Below are 17,333 nucleotides of genomic sequence, written 5' to 3' on the forward strand. Positions count from 1 at the left end.
ATAATGATGAAACATGCAAAATAGATGAAATAACATAAGTATTGTGCCCCAATATGAAATATATCAATGAATAACAGCAAATTATGATATAAAATAGTGATGCAAATTGGACGTATCACTTCGCCCCGCGCGCCTCCACCTCGCCAGGACCCCGCCGGCAGGATCTCTGTGTGGCCATCCATGAGCCGCCGGCCCGCCGCCCCGTTTCTGCTCGCGGAGGTAAAACAGACAGAAAGTCGACGCTTTTATTTAATTGGATGGCCGGAGACGCTGCTTCTACCAATAAACTCTAGTTTTGCTCGAGCCTCGCTCCGCCATATAGGCTAGACCGACCGGAGGTGAGCGCCGGGCGTGCTGTCGCTGGCGCCGTCGCGGCGGCGTGGTGAGGCTACTTGATCTGGATTCCTTGCACGATGTCGTGAGCATCTGTGGACTGCCTGGGTTCCTCGCGGATCCAAATCCAGCAACACCGCTCCAGTTTTTCTTGCGATTTTCATCTTCCCGGCGGCTTATATGTAGACAACTGAATCGTGTCTGTTTTGGGGTCCTCTTTTTTGCCTGGATCGATCGACGACCAGAGTCCTCACGAGGTAGTTCCTCTCGCTGGATCCGGCCTCAGGGGAGGAAGTTTATTTTCAGATCGGTTGGGCAGAGGGATTTTTAGGCTCTGGTGGAGAGGAGGAAAGATATGACCGAACCGGTACCATGGCAACATCAAGTATTATGTATTTTTCGTGGGAGGGTAAAACGGTCCCAAAAAAAGTGTTGACGAAACTTTTTGGTAGAAATCTTAGCTCCTTTATTATTAGATAGCAAAAGTGCCCGTGCGTTGCACCGGGAGAAATAAACACTTAAATGCATCATGATATGATCAGTGATGGCACTTCTCCTGCCTTGTGCCAACGAAAAAAGTGTTTACATTTTGTTCTATTTATGATGAACATGATTAAAAAAGCCATGGATGAGATGCTTAAAAGTTACTTTAAACATGCCTAGAAAAATATGCTTATGCATTACGAAGGATTATTTTACGTTATCAGAAGAGATAAAAAATGAATAATAATTGTGTGATGCCAAAACTGAAATATATTAGTACAGAAATCTTTGAAATGATGGATCACTGCTAATCTTAGGAGGAATTAATTAATTAGCATCCTAGGATTAAATAGAAAATTCCAAAATATAGCCAACTCAGCAAAAGTATCTCTCAAATGTAAATCATGTGTTTATATTTGAATTGTCAGTCAGATGAGGACCTGGACCAAACACAAAACTTAGCAAGAGTAATTTGTAAAATTAAGCAACTCAGTAGATGATTCAGGTCGTGACCAACAAAGTTCTGTTAGATGGCGGAATGCTCCATCGCGATGCCCAATCTAAATCACGAGATTAGAAGGCGCGCATAAGATGGGATGCTTCAATATGTTGTTGCGGATTTTGGTATCCGGCACCTTCTGGCCTTGACCAAGCTCTAGGCCGTTGTTGATTCCCAGATTATTGTGTACCTGACAGAAGCTGAGCTGCAAGCCATAGGGACACTTTTTATCAGTCCAACCATATCATCTATGTCAGGTTATAATTGTTGTGCACAGTCGAATGTGAGTGTGGAGTAGGTGCACCAATTTGAAGATGAGCTGAGCCAGCCGAGCCAGGCCCAAGTGGCCCAAGTCCAGCCTGCAGACGAACCCTACCGCGTGGTCCACGTCGCCTTCCTCGTTCCCTTCAACCCCTGTGGTAGCGCCGCCAGGAGTCATGTCTCCTTCGACCTCTTCCCATCTTCATCCCTACATTCTCCCTGACCTCCTCGCCGCGGGGTCAATCCTCGACCTGGAGAGCTCGCGCCGCTCCCGGCCTTCCGTCGCCACCGGACTGGCGCAGGTGCGCCTCCTCCGATCGCCCCGCGCACCATGCGCCGCCCCGAGCGCGTCGCCCTCGCGCGCCTCCTCCACGATACGCGCGCCCCTCCCCGTGAGCCAGCTGCGCTGGCCATCGCCAACCTCTGTGCCGCGCGCGTCCTCGATGGCTGCACCTCGTGCGGCCGCCCGCCTCGGATCTGCGCAGACACTTCCCACTGTCTGCGCCTTCGATATTCGAATTCTCCGATTTCCCAAATTCTTCTGCCCGCGGAGCTTTCTTTTTCCTCATATTTCAATTCCCTTCTCTAATTCTCTTCCGATAGCAAGTTTTAGTATCCAAGGCAACTTGCTGTAACCCCAAAACTTGTGTATATAAATTGCTTGAACTCGCTTTATAAAAGCGATGTGGGACTATTGACACAAGAAATTACCTGTGCGTGAATGTGTTGGGCCGCAGCAAGAGATCGGCCCAGAGTTAGGGAAAGCAGGGCCGAGCGATCGATCGACGAACAGAGACAGAATTAAACGAACCGGTATAACGTGGCGTGGCAGTTGTGCGGTAGTATGCGAGTTGGTGGGAGGGCAAAACGGTCTAAAAAAAAGCGTTGACGAAACTTTTTGGCAGAAACCTTAGCTCCTTTATTATTAGGTATAGATACTAGTAAGCGTGCACGTGCAATGCACGTTTATACATGCTCAACAACAATTTATGTAATATTTTTCTCAAATGTGCCACATTCAACATCTCTTCCTGTTTAACGATATTTAGACCAGAAAAACGATGTTTAGACCAGAATGCGTAATACAATCTCTCAGGTTCCTCTAATCCACGCAAACAGGACATTGGTATCAGCACGAATTGCCACCACCAAATTTCTTGGTTAGGCACCGACATCATTGTCACTTCACATGAACCATCACCACAAGATTACTATGCAAGTCCCTCTCCCATAGTAATTTTGTTGTGATCACATATCCTTTTAAAAAACTATGCGATCGCATATCATGGTAACACATAGAGTGCATCTGGCAGCGAAGTGTTTAAAAAAATTTCAAAAATACCGGGCTATCAAATGCCTCCTTGGTTTTAGAAAAACTTCATTCAGCCACCTCAAAAAGTAAACGATCAATTTTAATGAAATTTAAATACAATAATCGGTATTATTCCTCCAACTAATCACTCCGTTAGGAAAAGTCATCTTGACAAGCATATTGTGCCAAAACAATGTTGAATTTCTGTATCATAATAAATATGATTCTATAACAAACATAGATAGAGGTAAAATATATATAAGAAAAAACTAAATATTGACATTACAATGCAAATTTTGGAACAAAAAGATCTCTTTGTAGATAAAATCATTTCAACAACCAAATCATTTCTCAGTTTTCTCCTGCATCCTTGGTGATGTTCCCCTCCACAACACCAACGAAAATACTACAAAGAGGAGCTTTACACTAACATCCACCTGCACAAAATGTCCTGTCCATTAGATCCAGTAGAACATTATTGCAAGCATGCACGAGAAGATGTACCCTTAAATATTTAAAAATCCGCAAAACACAAAAATGTATATTATACATAGTAGAAAATATTTTAAATTTTAAAATCATGAATGTTTATGTTTTCCCTACCGAGACATCTTGTTGCCGAACTGATCTTCCTTTCCGTTTTCTGATCCGTTTACAACTGATGAACATCTTACTTGTCAGTATAAGCTTCGTGCATGCTGTAGCCAAGGCTTACGCTACTGCTTGCACTGATGTGCTTTCAAGGAATCACAAACCCTTCCTTTTATCAATTTGTTTCAGTGTCTACTACAATGCCTTAACTTCGGAACATAAAGCCAATCAAAAATAAACATTTGGATACCTTCTATAGTTTGGACATTAAATAGCTTCAGTTCTCACCCAAAAAAATGCACAAAAAATGTATCTCATAGCTTATACCCACAAAGGATTAATTTCCGTGGTTCCTATTTAAGTGTATAAAGCCCCAAAGAAGACCTCACAAATCTAAGGATGGATACAACTGAATTCTTACCAGCATATTCAAGACTGCAAAGATAAAAATAAAATGGAAAAGATACATCATTAAGTACCTAAGATTTATAAGCTTAAGTATTTACATAAAACAAGGTAAGCCAAGATAAATAAAGAAATAAAGAAATCATGACCATGAAAAAAAATTAAATATAGTATCAGTATCCATAAAAAAAGCCAATTTAATGCTATTAGTCACTTCTTCAGATAACATAGGTAATGAATCCGATAAGAAAAGCTATAGATATTTTTAAAATTATGCTGGGAAATATTCTGGGGCTCACAAATTAGATGCTAACATTTTTTGTTAAGTAATTATCCAATGCATATGTACTCTCAAGTGGGCGAGGGTTGCACATTATTCTGCATATGGAAATCTGAATAGTGACATAGGCTAGTGAATTTTTGCAGCTTAAAGAACCTCACCAATATTTGCCGGCCACGGCTAAAAAACTTGCCCAGCCGGCTCCGCTGCTCAATGCCACCTTGCCTGCTGCAGAGGTGTTGCCTGCTCTGCTGCCGCCATACATGAAAAAAATGGGAAGGGATTGAAATAAGAAAAGAGGAAGTTTTAATATTAGTTTAATGGCAGAATAAGAAGAACATACAAGAGAGTTGTATGAGTGAGCACCTTGCCGCCTGGATCACTTGATTCTAGGAATATTACCCCAAAAATCATGTGCCGAAGACGTCCACAGTGTAGAGCAGGCCTGTCAGCATTTCGAGAATCAATTATGGCGAAGGATCAAGCATAACACAAAGCTACAGTGATAACTTGCGACAAATTTCTACAAGAGCCGAGTCACAATCCTCCACATTACATGAATTGATATACCTTATATTAAGTAATTCCTTTATCCAAATGCAGGCTTAGTCTTGCAGCAAACGAAAGACAAATGTGTTTTTGCAGCAAATAAAAGATAAAGAGCATTACACACTTTCCGTGCAGATATGAAAATGTATACTCGACAGAGAAACTAAAAATTGGCATACTACTATTCCAATTTTCTTCTTACGATAGATATAAATGAAGTGGTGGAAAGCAATTTCAAAACTTAGGTGTAATGTTTATGACCTTACTTGCGTTGTTTGAACCTTATCACTTATGCAAATTTCTGGTCAGGTGCTTTATTATATCTAGTTAAATTTGTTCTCCGCGTGCAACTTTTCGCTCAACTTCTTAATATTATTGTATAAAGAAGTTTCTTTCTCTATGCAGTTGTACACACAGGATTACATCCACAAAATCTTTGTCACCGGAAGCATAAAAGTATGGAAAGTATCAGCACAATAGTGACCAACCTTGAAATTTTCGATAAACTTCTGAACATGTCCATCATCTTTCCGATACTCGCGTCCTGCTAGCATAATATGATTGTACCTCTTGCGTTCTATACAGAAAAGACCACAAGTTATGATGTACAATTCATAAAACAAATGATATGAAAAACTATATGCATGTCAATGATTTGACCTCTCAGATACAAATAATACAGCTTAACACAAGTTGACTCCCAAAGTACAACCAAGCACTGTTACTCATACTTGTATTCCTATAAAAAAAAAGAGGCAAATCCCTGATTAAACAATTTATAATTGGCTTGTTTAAACATTTCATAAAGCTCTGATTAAAAACAATCACCAACCAGGTGAAGATTTACGATCATCCACTATTGCTGCTAATATACAGACTGCAAACTGTGATAATTGTTTTTTTTTGTTGCCCCTCAGTCCATCTACAACTCACTTCCAATCAGTAGACAGTTGTAACGATGATCAGGAGAACTCCATTTCCAACACCATGTCCACCATTGTTAAACGTTGAGGTGACTAACGGCAGTCCAATCAATCAATGTTTGATAACAAATCTGTGACACAAGCATAAGTAAGCAAATCAACATCTAGCTAGACACTTTTTATTAATATAAGATTCTCCATTCTAGAATAAATGTCAATTTCTCTGGACAGTTTATGAGATATGTCATGTACATATTCAGCCTCCTAAACAGTTTGCATAATCTGCAGCTATAACAATAATCATGCAAAAACAAACTGACTGGTATACCGGGAATTGATGCTATTTGTATGTCTAGTAAATAGTAGCACACACGCAGATCTAAGACGGCAGGAAGAAGTCAGTTGAGATTCAACATTTCCAAAGGTTTCCCCTGCATAATTGTTAGATAAAACAGAAGAAAGAAATGTTAATTGAGAATCGAAGATACGTAAGTAAAATCATAGCCTTTGTTGGTCCAGAATTTGACAATAATACCTGGATTTTGACAACATCAACTACATGCATGTACATCAATATATTGGAACTTGACGGGGAGCAATCTCGCGTTGCTGATGTCCAATAACCAGGATGTGTGATGTAGGCATGTAGCTACTACGATGCCGTCATACTGGCCGTGACCACGCGATCGCGGCATGTGTCTTGCACTCCTGCTGGCCGCACGACTGAAGGGGAGAGAAGGTCAGCGTGCCTGTGGCTGACGAGATCGCGCCGGCTGTCCTACTGGCCGCCTGAGTGAAGCGTACGAAAGGTCGGACCCCCGCGGAAAAGATGGATCCCTGCTGCCTGGTCGTATTGGAAGGGATGATGGCCGGCGGGTCGGCGTGTGGGCGTGCGACGGTGGTTGGACGTGCGGAGGCGACGCCGGCGCTCAGACGTGTGACGGGGACGACGACAGCGCTTGGACGTGCGGAGGCGATGGCGCCGCTCGGATATGCGACGGGGACGGCGGCGGCGCGGCGCTGAGACGTGTGGTGGTGTTCTGTTCTCTCGGGCTATGCAGTTAGGGAAATATGGGAGGTTTCATTAGCGATCGTGGGGCTCTCAAATTTGCGCTGGATGGGTGTTGTCCGCCCGTCAAACACGGAGAAGGTATGGTGCGTCCGATACATCGATTGTATGGCTCAGATTGCTTGGATCAGATCCTCTGGGTCTTTTAATAGTAGTGGTGATGGTGAAGGTATAGACTATGAAAGATGCCCGTGGGTTGCTACGGCGGGTGTGTTGCAATATACCTAGTCTGAGGATCTGCCTGAAATTCCCAAGACTGGGGCCGATGGCGAGGACGGACCTGGTCTAGGTAGCTCAAAATCAAGAAATAAGGGAGCGGTCCGGCCTGCGGCCTGACGGGCTTCCCTAGCTTGACAGATGCCTAGGTATAGTGGTAATGAGGTGACTTCTTGGTATAGTTGCAATGAGGTGACCCCTTCCAATCGTGAAGGTTCTGTTCACATCCCAAGTTATATGATGAAAAAAGTTGACCAGCTCGCATAATCCTAGCCTCACTTTGCCCTTTAGTCTTAATCTTAATTTTCTACTTGATCTATATTTTAGAAAATGTTTTATACTGTGGCACGTGTACTTGCGCGCATCGAGGCCGGCAACACCCCTCCCTTGGGGATGCCGCCGGCGGCGCCGAACGCCGGGACCTCGAGCGATGACGACGACATGTAGTATTTTTTTATATTTCCATTTGGTCGAATTCAAATATATGTACGAAATCGTCCTATATATGTACGAACTCGCCTACGTATGTGAAATACCTTTAAATTTCGATTTTGTTTGATCAAATTTCTTCTTGTTTTGTATGATTTCGCTGTTATCTATACTACTTATAAAGGCACGAACTTGCGTTGGAAAATGAAATCTAGACCGTACATAGACTTTATCTAACGAATGAGAATCGTTTGTTCTCCCCCTTCCCACATCCCTCTAAAGCTCCGGATTCCCTGCCCCCACGCCCTGATTTCGCGAATCAATTACCACTGAATTCACATTCAAGAGATGGTTAACGCCGATAATTCCTCTTATTTCCTGATTTGTCGTCCTCAGCACCTTTGTGTGACACTCTTTCTTTTCCAATCCACCCTAACACGACCGGTGAGGTGGATCAGCCCACCTAATCAACATTGCAGGCGCGGGAGATGATGGATCACCGATGTCAGCGGAGACAGCATACGACGGGCGAGGCGGCCGGGTGTTGCAAAAAGAGGGGCGTCGGCCGAGGCTAACTGCGCGCGCCTCAGAGAGGTTGCCGCCGTTGGGCGTTGTCGGGATCAGCGGCGGCGTGTCTGCGCACGACTTCTCGGCCGCTTCCCGCACTGTACCGCCGCCCTTGCTGTTCTGGCCCCCAACTTCGCCCGCATCTGTTCCGTCGGCCGGCACATCATCTCCCAGGTGAAGCCCTCCTTCGATTTGTATGGGGCCTGAATTTTGCAGGCTCACAAGGAAGAGATTACTGGAATTCATCCCCGGATCAAACATCAAGAAGGTTCCACGAGCAAACTCCATGGTGAAGGATTTTCTGTCCATACCTTACATGGCCGGAGACAATCCCGATGGGCCTGCCATGCTCCTTTTTGACTATATTCTGGGCATCTTAGTCAGTGCAAGGAAAGAATTCAACGACCAAGGATGTGGCTTGCAACTAAAACCATAATTGTTTTGTCAATACGGTTCTATTTGTTCTCATGTCAATTTGATTGATATAGACTGATCAGGTGAGATCTTCATAATGACTAATATGTTCTCATGTGCTCTGACGCCACGAACCTACCCCTTCCTGATGATTATGCATGTATTGTTACTGCGCCGACCACTCTGGATTTGACCTCGAAAGATGGAGATGGGGGAAGGAAATATTCACCCTGTTTGGTTGAGACTTGAGAGAGCTTCGTATAACACTACTTCACACAGGGATAATAGAAGTGAAGGGTAAATCATGTCAATTGTCAAGCTTGTTGCCTTACATACTCATCTAGACAGACCATGATTTAGGATATCATAACTAGCAAAAGAAAGGCTATTGTCAATTTTGTGTGCTGCAGGAACAACCAACATATGTTTATGCAAACTAGGCGCAGGAAATTATGTCAGGAACAACCAACATAGGAATTGGATCTAGATTTTGTTTTGTTGCTAGCTATTTCTCCTCTGTTTTCATATTTCTGTTGTTGTAGATTGCTTTGAAAAATATATCACTTTCAGGTTTTCTAGGAAGAAGATGACATTGTTACTTTTTTCTGAATATTCTAAGCATAGCTTATGTTTTATAGGAGGTGTTGTTGAAACTCCATGCCTGTGCATATATGTCAGATATATATCGCATGCATCACTGTTATACTGCTCTCGAAGAGTTAATATACACTTTTGGGGGACCTTGGTTATTTGGTCTACTTCTTTCAGGCCTTCTTATTTTTTTATCTATTGTTCTAAATGTTGCTCGGATGAAATATGTGGCAGTGGCAAGTTACCCAACAAAGGCAGCCGATTGACCACTCCTCGCCTTTTCTGGAATCACTGAATGAGGTACTTCATGATTTGCTACTCCAATTAATTTTTAATTTAAATACCATATGAAGGTTGATTTGATTTTGGGAAAACCACATGCTGAATAAAATGGATTTTTTTCTATGGATGCAGGTCTTGGAAACTAATAGAGCCAAAGAACCAAATGGTTATATATAGAGGATGTTTTTCATGGTCCCAAACACCTTCCATGAGTCTTGGCATCTCCAACACACCCACCAGAACAGATTACAGAGATTGTGGAAGCATTCTTGTCTTTAAGTATATCTAGCCACTATTAAGAAAAAATATCTTTCAGCGTCATTAGTGTGAAGTCTTAGGTGTTGTTCGGCATGCAAATTTGGCTCAAGTAAAACTTTAACTTGTTTGTACGGCTCTATGGTTCTATCATTGTGGTTAGATCGTCGGTTGGATATGAGATATCTCCTTTTATCTCTAATGCCACATTTCCCTTCTCCTGGTTTTGTTGGGTAACTCATTTTTGTTATCATCCTCTTGAGTACATGTCAAGAGACAAGAGGTACACTCGATACGAACAAGTTTTAGCATGGCTACACTTTCTGAAAATATGTAGTTTCACGCACTGTAATCTTAGTATTTAGCTGGGCTACACATGCAGAGACTAAGTTATCAACTAGAAGCAATTGTTTCTTACAGATATTGTATATATTGTTTAACATTCTTCAGAAATATTTTTTTCAGTCATATTGAGTGATCTGATAATGCCATGCACTGTTTGGAAGAAAAAGATTTTGTCATTCTGAATTGTGATTGATACATCATCTTGTCAATGCCACTTTCTGAATATGCCTAAGATATGTTCATGAATCAAGCCTCGCCAGCATATGTTAGTTGCATTGCATCCTTTCCTCAAGCATGATTGCATCTTTGGAAGTATTCTTTGAAAAAATTTACAAGCTAATATAAATCTCATACTCCCTCTAGCCCGATTTAACTGTGGTAGCTCATACATTCAAATGTGTGTTTAAATTTGCGTCATTAAATGGGGAGAATGGAGTATTTCATTTTTTTAGTTTATAAATTTTATGGATTTTATTTGTATTATTTGACGTGCGTTGCACGTGCAAACTTACTAGTTTATCAAAAGAATTCATCCATCCTGATCTCGTCGCTGGGAAAAATAGACTCCCCGAGCCAAAACTTACATCCATCCGGAGCTATTTGTGCGTGGGGAGGCCAACCGCTGGGGATGCTCTTAGAGCATCTCCAGTCGCGTCCCCCAAACCGTCCCCCAAACCGCGCCAGATCGAGCGTTTGGGGGACGTGTTTTGTTCGTGCCGCGTTTGGGGGACGTCGCTCCCCAGCCGCGTCCCCCAAACGCCGCCCCCAAATGAATATTTGTGCACGAAAATAAAGGTTTTCATTCAATTTTGATTATATATTACAAAGTTTGAATGAAAACGGCTAGATTTCATCTAAACCTAGACTACCGACCGCCCGGCGGCGCGTTCGACGGCCCCGCCCCGTCGTCGCCTCCCCTACGCCGCAGCTCCTCCTGCGCGCGCCTCCTCTCCTTGCGTTCGGCGGTGGCCGAGACGGTGCCGCTCCCGCCGCGCGTCCTCCGCCGTCCCCGCTGCGCCGCACGGAGGGAGAGCTCGATGGCGCGACGAATATGCGCCTCTTCGAGGGCACGGGCGTCGTCCTGGAGCTTCTTCTCCGACTCGAAGGACTCGACGAGGGCGCGTTGCTGATCGGCCGTCTCGTCCGGGTGCGGGGCGTCGTCGTCGGACCAGTCGAACTCGTCGTCGTCGTCCTCCACCTCGGTCTCCTCCGCCTCGGCCTCCTCCTCCTCCATTGGCGCCTCCTCCTCCACATCTGTTGGCGCCTCCATCATCGCCGCCGCAAACGCGTCGGCCGCCGCCAACTGCTCCGCCCGCCTCCCCCATAGCGCCGCAAGCGCCGCCTCCCGCTGTCGACGCTCCTCCGCCGTCGCCGCTGCTCGGAGCTCGATCGACTCACGCCGCCGGCGCTCGGTCGAGTCACGCCGTTCACGGAACAGCGCCGCCGCTCATCGCGGCCGGCGCCGGCGCTCGTCGGCCCATCGCTGCTCCATCTCCTCCCGGTACCGGCGCCGTCGCGCCTCTTGTCCCGTCGAGGCGTCGAACGCCGCAACGGCGTCGCACTGCTCGCTCTCGCCACGCCGCTGCCGCCGCGGCCTCCTCGGCTGCGGAGGCAGGGGCGAAGAACGCCGCTAGATCCGCCGCCTACTGCGCCTCACGCCGGCCGGCGGGCCTCCTCCTCGAGTGCCTCCTCGAGTGCCGCACGCCGCTGCCGGCTCGTCAATGGAGGAGACGGCGGTGGAGGGAAGTGGCCATCGCCGGGCGGTTCGCCATTGCCACTCGGTGATGGAGGAGACGGCCGTGGAGCGACGAGGGCTGTGTTTGTTGCCGGCGGGGTGTGGTGGCTACCATTGATGAGCCGGGAGACCTTTTATAGACGCCGGCGTCGGGAAGAAAGCGCGGGAACGGACGAGAAGAGGCGGGAAGATCGCGCGGGAACGGGCGGTGGCGTGCGAACGCCGGCGACGCGTGGAGGCTGCGCAGCACCGACGAGACGTCTCGCCTGCCCCTCCGTCGCCATTAAGGCAAAGATGCCGTTGCGCGCGAATAACTTCCGTCGCGAGGTAGGCGACGGTTGGGTTAAAATTAGCTGTGCCGGCGCGCGTCGGCCCCGCGCCTCCTCGCCTCTCATTTCGTTGTGTCCGGCGTGCCCGGTGCGTCCCCTGTGGGACGGGGACGGGCTCGGGGCGCCGGACACCGTAGACGAAAAAAGCGTTCCAGCCGCGTCCCCCAAAACCCTTTTTTTGTCCGGCGCGCCCCAAACCCCTTTGGGGGACGGTTTGGGGGACGCGACTGGCCTTCCGGCGGCGCTGGGTTGGCCGGGGTTCGTTGGAATCTTTGCCCCATTGCTTTCGTTGATTCAGTGTCGGGCACCATCAGCGTCCATTATTCAAAGCCTTATCTGTCCGTCGGACAATCGTCTTCCCAACTCTCATCCTCTTTCCTCAAATTCGCTAGATCCAGCGTGGTTCTCTTGTTTGTTGTTCCAACACGGCTTGTGATAATCGAGGAAGCCTACCTATATAAATCGGCGGTACACGGCTTAGGGGAGCGAGGTGGGATTATTGCACAGACATAAACGTGCGTGCCCTTATTTCTAGTGCTTGTATTGTAGTGTAAAACAAAGCACAAAAAGTTAACTCATGGCCCAACAGCGCGGCTGCCTGGCCCAGTTCAGCTGTCGGACACAACGTGGGAGCGTGGAGAGAACTGAACTAAAGGGTACGGTGGCAATTCTGTGTATTAAGGGATTTGATGGGAGAGCAAAACGGTCCTAAAAAAAATGTTGACGAAAATTTTTGGCAGAAACCTTACTCCTTTATTATTAGGTATAGATATAGATTATGCTGTATTATGCGGTTTGGTGGGAGGGCAAAACGGTCCCAAAAAAAGCGTTAACGAAACTTTTTGGTAGAAACTTTAGCTCCTTTATTATTAGGTATAGATTATTATGCATTTTCCGGCACTAACCTATTGACGAGATGCCGAAGAGCCAGTTGCTGTTTTCTGCTGTTTTTGGTTTCAGAAATCCTAGTAAGAAAATATTCTCGGAATTGGACGAAATCAACGCCCAGGGTCTTATTTTTGCACGAAGATTCCAGAAGTCCGAAAGGGAAACGAAGTGGGGCGACGAGGTGCCGTCACAACAGGGCGGCGCGGCCCAGGTTTTGGCCGCGCGGCCCTGGCGTGTGGGGCCCTCGCGTCGCCCCTAAACCTACCCTTCCGCCTACTTAAAGCCTTCGTCGCGAAAACCCCAGTACCGAGAGCCACGATACGGAAAACCTTCCAGAGACGCCGCCGCCGCCAATCCCATCTCGGGGATTCGGGAGATCGCCTCCGGCACCTGCCGAGAGGGGAATCATCTCCCGGAGGGCTCTTCATCGCCATGATCGCCTCCGGATCGATGTGTGAGTAGTTCACCCCTGGACTATGAGTCCATAGCAGTAGCTAGATGGTTGTCTTCTCCTCATTGTGCTATCATGTTAGATCTTGTGAGCTGCCTATCATGATCAAGATCATCTATTTGTAATGCTACATGTTGTGTTTGTTGGGATCCGATGAAAATTGAATACTATGCCAAGTTGATTATCAATCTATCATATATGTTGTTTATGTTCTTGCATGCTCTCCGTTGCTAGTAGAGGCTCTGGCCAAGTTGATATTTGTAACTCCAAGAGGGAGTATTTATGCTCGATAGTGGGTTCATGCCTCCATTGAATGCGGAACAGGTGACGGAAAGTTCTAAGGTTGTGGATGTGTTGTTGCCACTAGGGATAAAACATCAATGCTTTGTCTAAGGATATTTGTGTTGATTACATTACGCACCATACTTAATGCAATTGTCCGTTGTTTGCAACTTAATACTGGAAGGGGTTCGGATGATAACTCGAAGGTGGACTTTTTAGGCATAGATGCATGCTTGGATAGCGGTCTATGTACTTTGTCGTAATGCCACGATTAAATCTCATAGTACTCATCATGATATATGTATGTGCATTGTTATGCCTTCTTTATTTGTCAATTGCCCAACTGTAATTTGTTCACCCAACATGCGTTTATCTTATGGGAGAGACACCACTAGTGAACTGTGGACCCCGGTCCATTCTTTACATCTGAAATACAATCTCTTGCCAATACTTGTTCTTTACTGTTCTTCGCAAACAAACATCATCTTCCACACTATACATCTAATCCTTTGTTTACAGCAAGCCGGTGAGATTGACAACCTCATTGTTCCGTTCGGGCAAAGTACTTTGATTGTGTTGTGCAGGTTCCACGTTGGCGCCGGAATCCCTGGTGTTGCGCCGCACTACACTCCGCCACCAACAACCTTCATGTGTTCCTTGACTCCTACTGGTTCGATAACCTTGGTTTCTTACTGAGGGAAAACTTGCTGTTGTACGCATCACACCTTCCTCTTGGGGTTCCCAACGGGCGTGTGTCTTGCACGCCATCAAGCACTTTTTCTGGCGCCGTTGCCGGGGAGATCAAGACACGCTGCAAGGGGAGTCTCCACATCCAATCTCCTTACTTTGTTTTTGTCTTGCTTTACTTTACTTTATTTACTGCTTTGTTTGCTCTTATATCACAAACACAAAAAAAATTAGTTGCTAGTTTTACTTTATTTACTGTCTTGTTCTCTATATTGAAAACACAAAAAAATTAGTTACTTGCATTTACTTTATTTAGTTTGCTTTATTTACTACTGCTAAAATGGGTACTGTTGAGAATACTAAGTTGTGTGACTTCACTAGCACAAATAATAATGATTTCCTATGCACACCTATTGCTCCACATGCTACTACAGCAGAATTCTTTGAAATTAAACATGCTTTACTAAATCTTGTTATGAGAGAGCAATTTTCTGGTGTTAGTTATGATGATGCTGCTGCCCATCTTAATAATTTTATTGAACTTTGTGAAATGCAAAAGTATAAGGATGTAGATGGTGACATTATAAAATTAAAATTGTTTCCTTTCTCCTTAAGAGGAAGATCTATAGATTGGTTGCTATCTCTGCCTAGAAATAGTATTGATTCATGGACTAAATGTAAGGATGCTTTTATTAGTAGATATTATCCTCCCGCTAAAATTATATCTCTGAGAAGTAGCATAATGAATTTTAAGCAATTAGATAATGAACATGTTGCTCAAGCATGGGAGAGAATGAAATCTTTGGTAAAGAATTGCCCTACCCATGGACTAACTACTTGGATGATCATCCAATGCATGATTGAATTTTTCTTCGCGGAATCTATTGGATTCAGCTGCTGGAGGTACCTTTATGTCCATCACTTTGGGGGCGGCAACAAAGCTTCTTGATGATATGATGATAAATTACTCTGAATGGCACACGGAAAGAGCTCCACAAGGTAAGAAGGTAAATTCTGTTGAAGAAACCTCCTCCTTGAGTGATAAGATTGATGCTATTATGTTTATGCTTGTGAATGGTAGATCTAATGTTGATCCTAATAATGCTCCTTTAGCTTCATTGGTTCCCCAAGAAGAACATGTCGATGTGGACTTCATTAAAAATAATAATTTCAACAACAATGCTTATAGGAATAATTCTGGTAACTGATGTCTACGGGAGCTTCTATTCTTGTAGACAGTGTTGGGCCTCCAAGAGCAGAGGTTTGTAGAACAGCAGCAAGTTTCCCTTAAGTGGATCACCCAAGGTTTATCGATCTCAGGGAGGAAGAGGTCAAAGATATCCCTCTCATGCAACCACTGCAACCACAAAGCAAGAAGTCTCTTGTGTCCCCAACACACCTAATAGGTGCACTAGTTCGGCGAAGAGATAGTGAAATACAGGTGGTATGAATAAATATAAGCGAGTAGCAACGACACCGAGAAAAGTGCTTTGCCCGGGACTGGCGTGTGGTTGATGGTGGTAATTTGCGGACGAGTAGAGATGCGATAAAACGAGTAAACAAGCAGCGATAGCAATATTTAGGAACAAGGCCTAGGGATCATACTTTCACTAGTGGACACTCTCAACATTGATCACATGACAGAATAAATAGATAAATGCTAGACTCTACACTCTCTTGTTGGATGATGAACACCACTAACTGTGTAGGATTACACGAACCCTCAATGCCGGAGTTAACAAGCTCCACAATATTCAATGTTCATATTTAAATAACCTTAGAGTGCATAACGGATCAACATAACCAAACCAAGTACTAACATAGCATGCACACTTGTCACCTTCACACTACGAAAGGAGGAATAGATCACATCAATACTATCATAGCAATAGTTAACTTCATAATCTACAAGAGATCACAATCATAGCCTACGCCAAGTACTACACGATGCACACACTTGTCACCATTACACCGTGCGGGAGGAATAAACTACTTTAATAACATCACTAGAGTAGCACACGGATAAATTGTGATACAAAACACATTGCAATCATAAAGAGATATAAATAAGCACTTCACTATGTCATTCATAACAGTGAATAAGTATTCTCGTGAAATATAGCCTAAGAGACCCACACGGTGCACACACTGTCACCTTTACACACGTGGGACAAGGAGTCTCCGGAGATCACATAAGTAAAACCCACTTGACTAGCATAATGACATCTAGATTACAAGCATCATCATATGAATCTCAATCATGTAAGGCAGCTCATGAGATTATTGTATTGAAGTACATAGGAGAGAGATTAACCACATAGCTACCGGTACAGCCCCGAGCCTCGATGGAGAACTACTCCTCCTCATGGGAGACAACGAGCGTTGATGAAGATGGCGGTGGTGTCGATGGAGGAGCCTTCCGGGGCACTTCCCGTCCCGGCGGCGTGCCGGAACAGAGACTCTTGTCCCCCAGATCTTGGCTTCGCGATGGCGGCGGCTCTGGAAGGTTTTCTCTGGTTTCGTCGAACGTGTCGAGATTTTTAGGTCAGGGACCTTTATATAGGCGAAGAGGCGGAGTCGGAGGGTCGACGAGGCGACGACACACTAGGGGGGCACCTCCCCTAGGGCCGCGCCGGCCTATCATCTGGGGCCCAGTGGCCCCCCTCTGGCCTCTCTCGGGTGTTCTGGAAGCTTCGTGGAAAAATAGGATGTTGGGCGTTGATTTCGTCCGATTCCGAGAATATTTCCTTACTAGGATTTCTGGAACCAAAAACAGCAGAAAACGACAAGCGGCCCTTCGGCATCTCGTCAATAGGTTAGTTCCGGAAAACGCATAATAATGACATAAAGTATGCATAAAACATGTAGGTATCATCAATAATGTGGCGTGGAACATAAGAAATTATCGATACGTCGGAGACGTATCAGCATCCCCAAGCTTAGTTCTGCTCGTCCCGAGCGGGTAAACGATAACAAAGATAATTTCTGGAGTGACATGCCATCATAACCTTGATCATACTATTGTAAGCATATGTAATGAATGCAGCGATCAAAACAATGGTAATGACATGAGTAAACAACTGAATCATAAAGCAAAGACTTTTCATGAATACTACTTTCAATACAAGCATCAATAAGTCTTGCATAAGAGTTAACT

The 17,333-nt window shown here is 45.1% G+C and overlaps 1 long non-coding RNA gene across 8 annotated transcripts; it reads right to left on the reverse strand.

Moving 5' to 3' along the window:
• Window positions 1–3,149: 3,149 nt before the first annotated feature.
• LOC124708311 lies at window positions 3,150–6,570 on the reverse strand. 8 transcript variants are annotated; one of them, XR_007005088.1, is made up of 6 exons: window positions 6,172–6,570; window positions 5,647–6,067; window positions 5,202–5,452; window positions 4,531–4,609; window positions 4,326–4,415; window positions 3,150–3,325 (listed from the first exon to the last, which is right to left on the reverse strand). It is a non-coding gene; the product is annotated as an uncharacterized LOC124708311 (long non-coding RNA). The 8 variants fall into 8 exon arrangements; XR_007005087.1 differs by having other exon boundaries at window positions 5,647–5,767; window positions 5,965–6,569; XR_007005092.1 differs by having other exon boundaries at window positions 5,202–5,290; window positions 5,374–5,452; window positions 5,546–6,568.
• Window positions 6,571–17,333: the final 10,763 nt, after the last annotated feature.

The sequence above is a fragment of the Lolium rigidum genome, chromosome 4, assembly GCF_022539505.1.
Source record: "Lolium rigidum isolate FL_2022 chromosome 4, APGP_CSIRO_Lrig_0.1, whole genome shotgun sequence".
Classification (NCBI taxonomy): Eukaryota; Viridiplantae; Streptophyta; class Magnoliopsida; order Poales; family Poaceae; genus Lolium; species Lolium rigidum.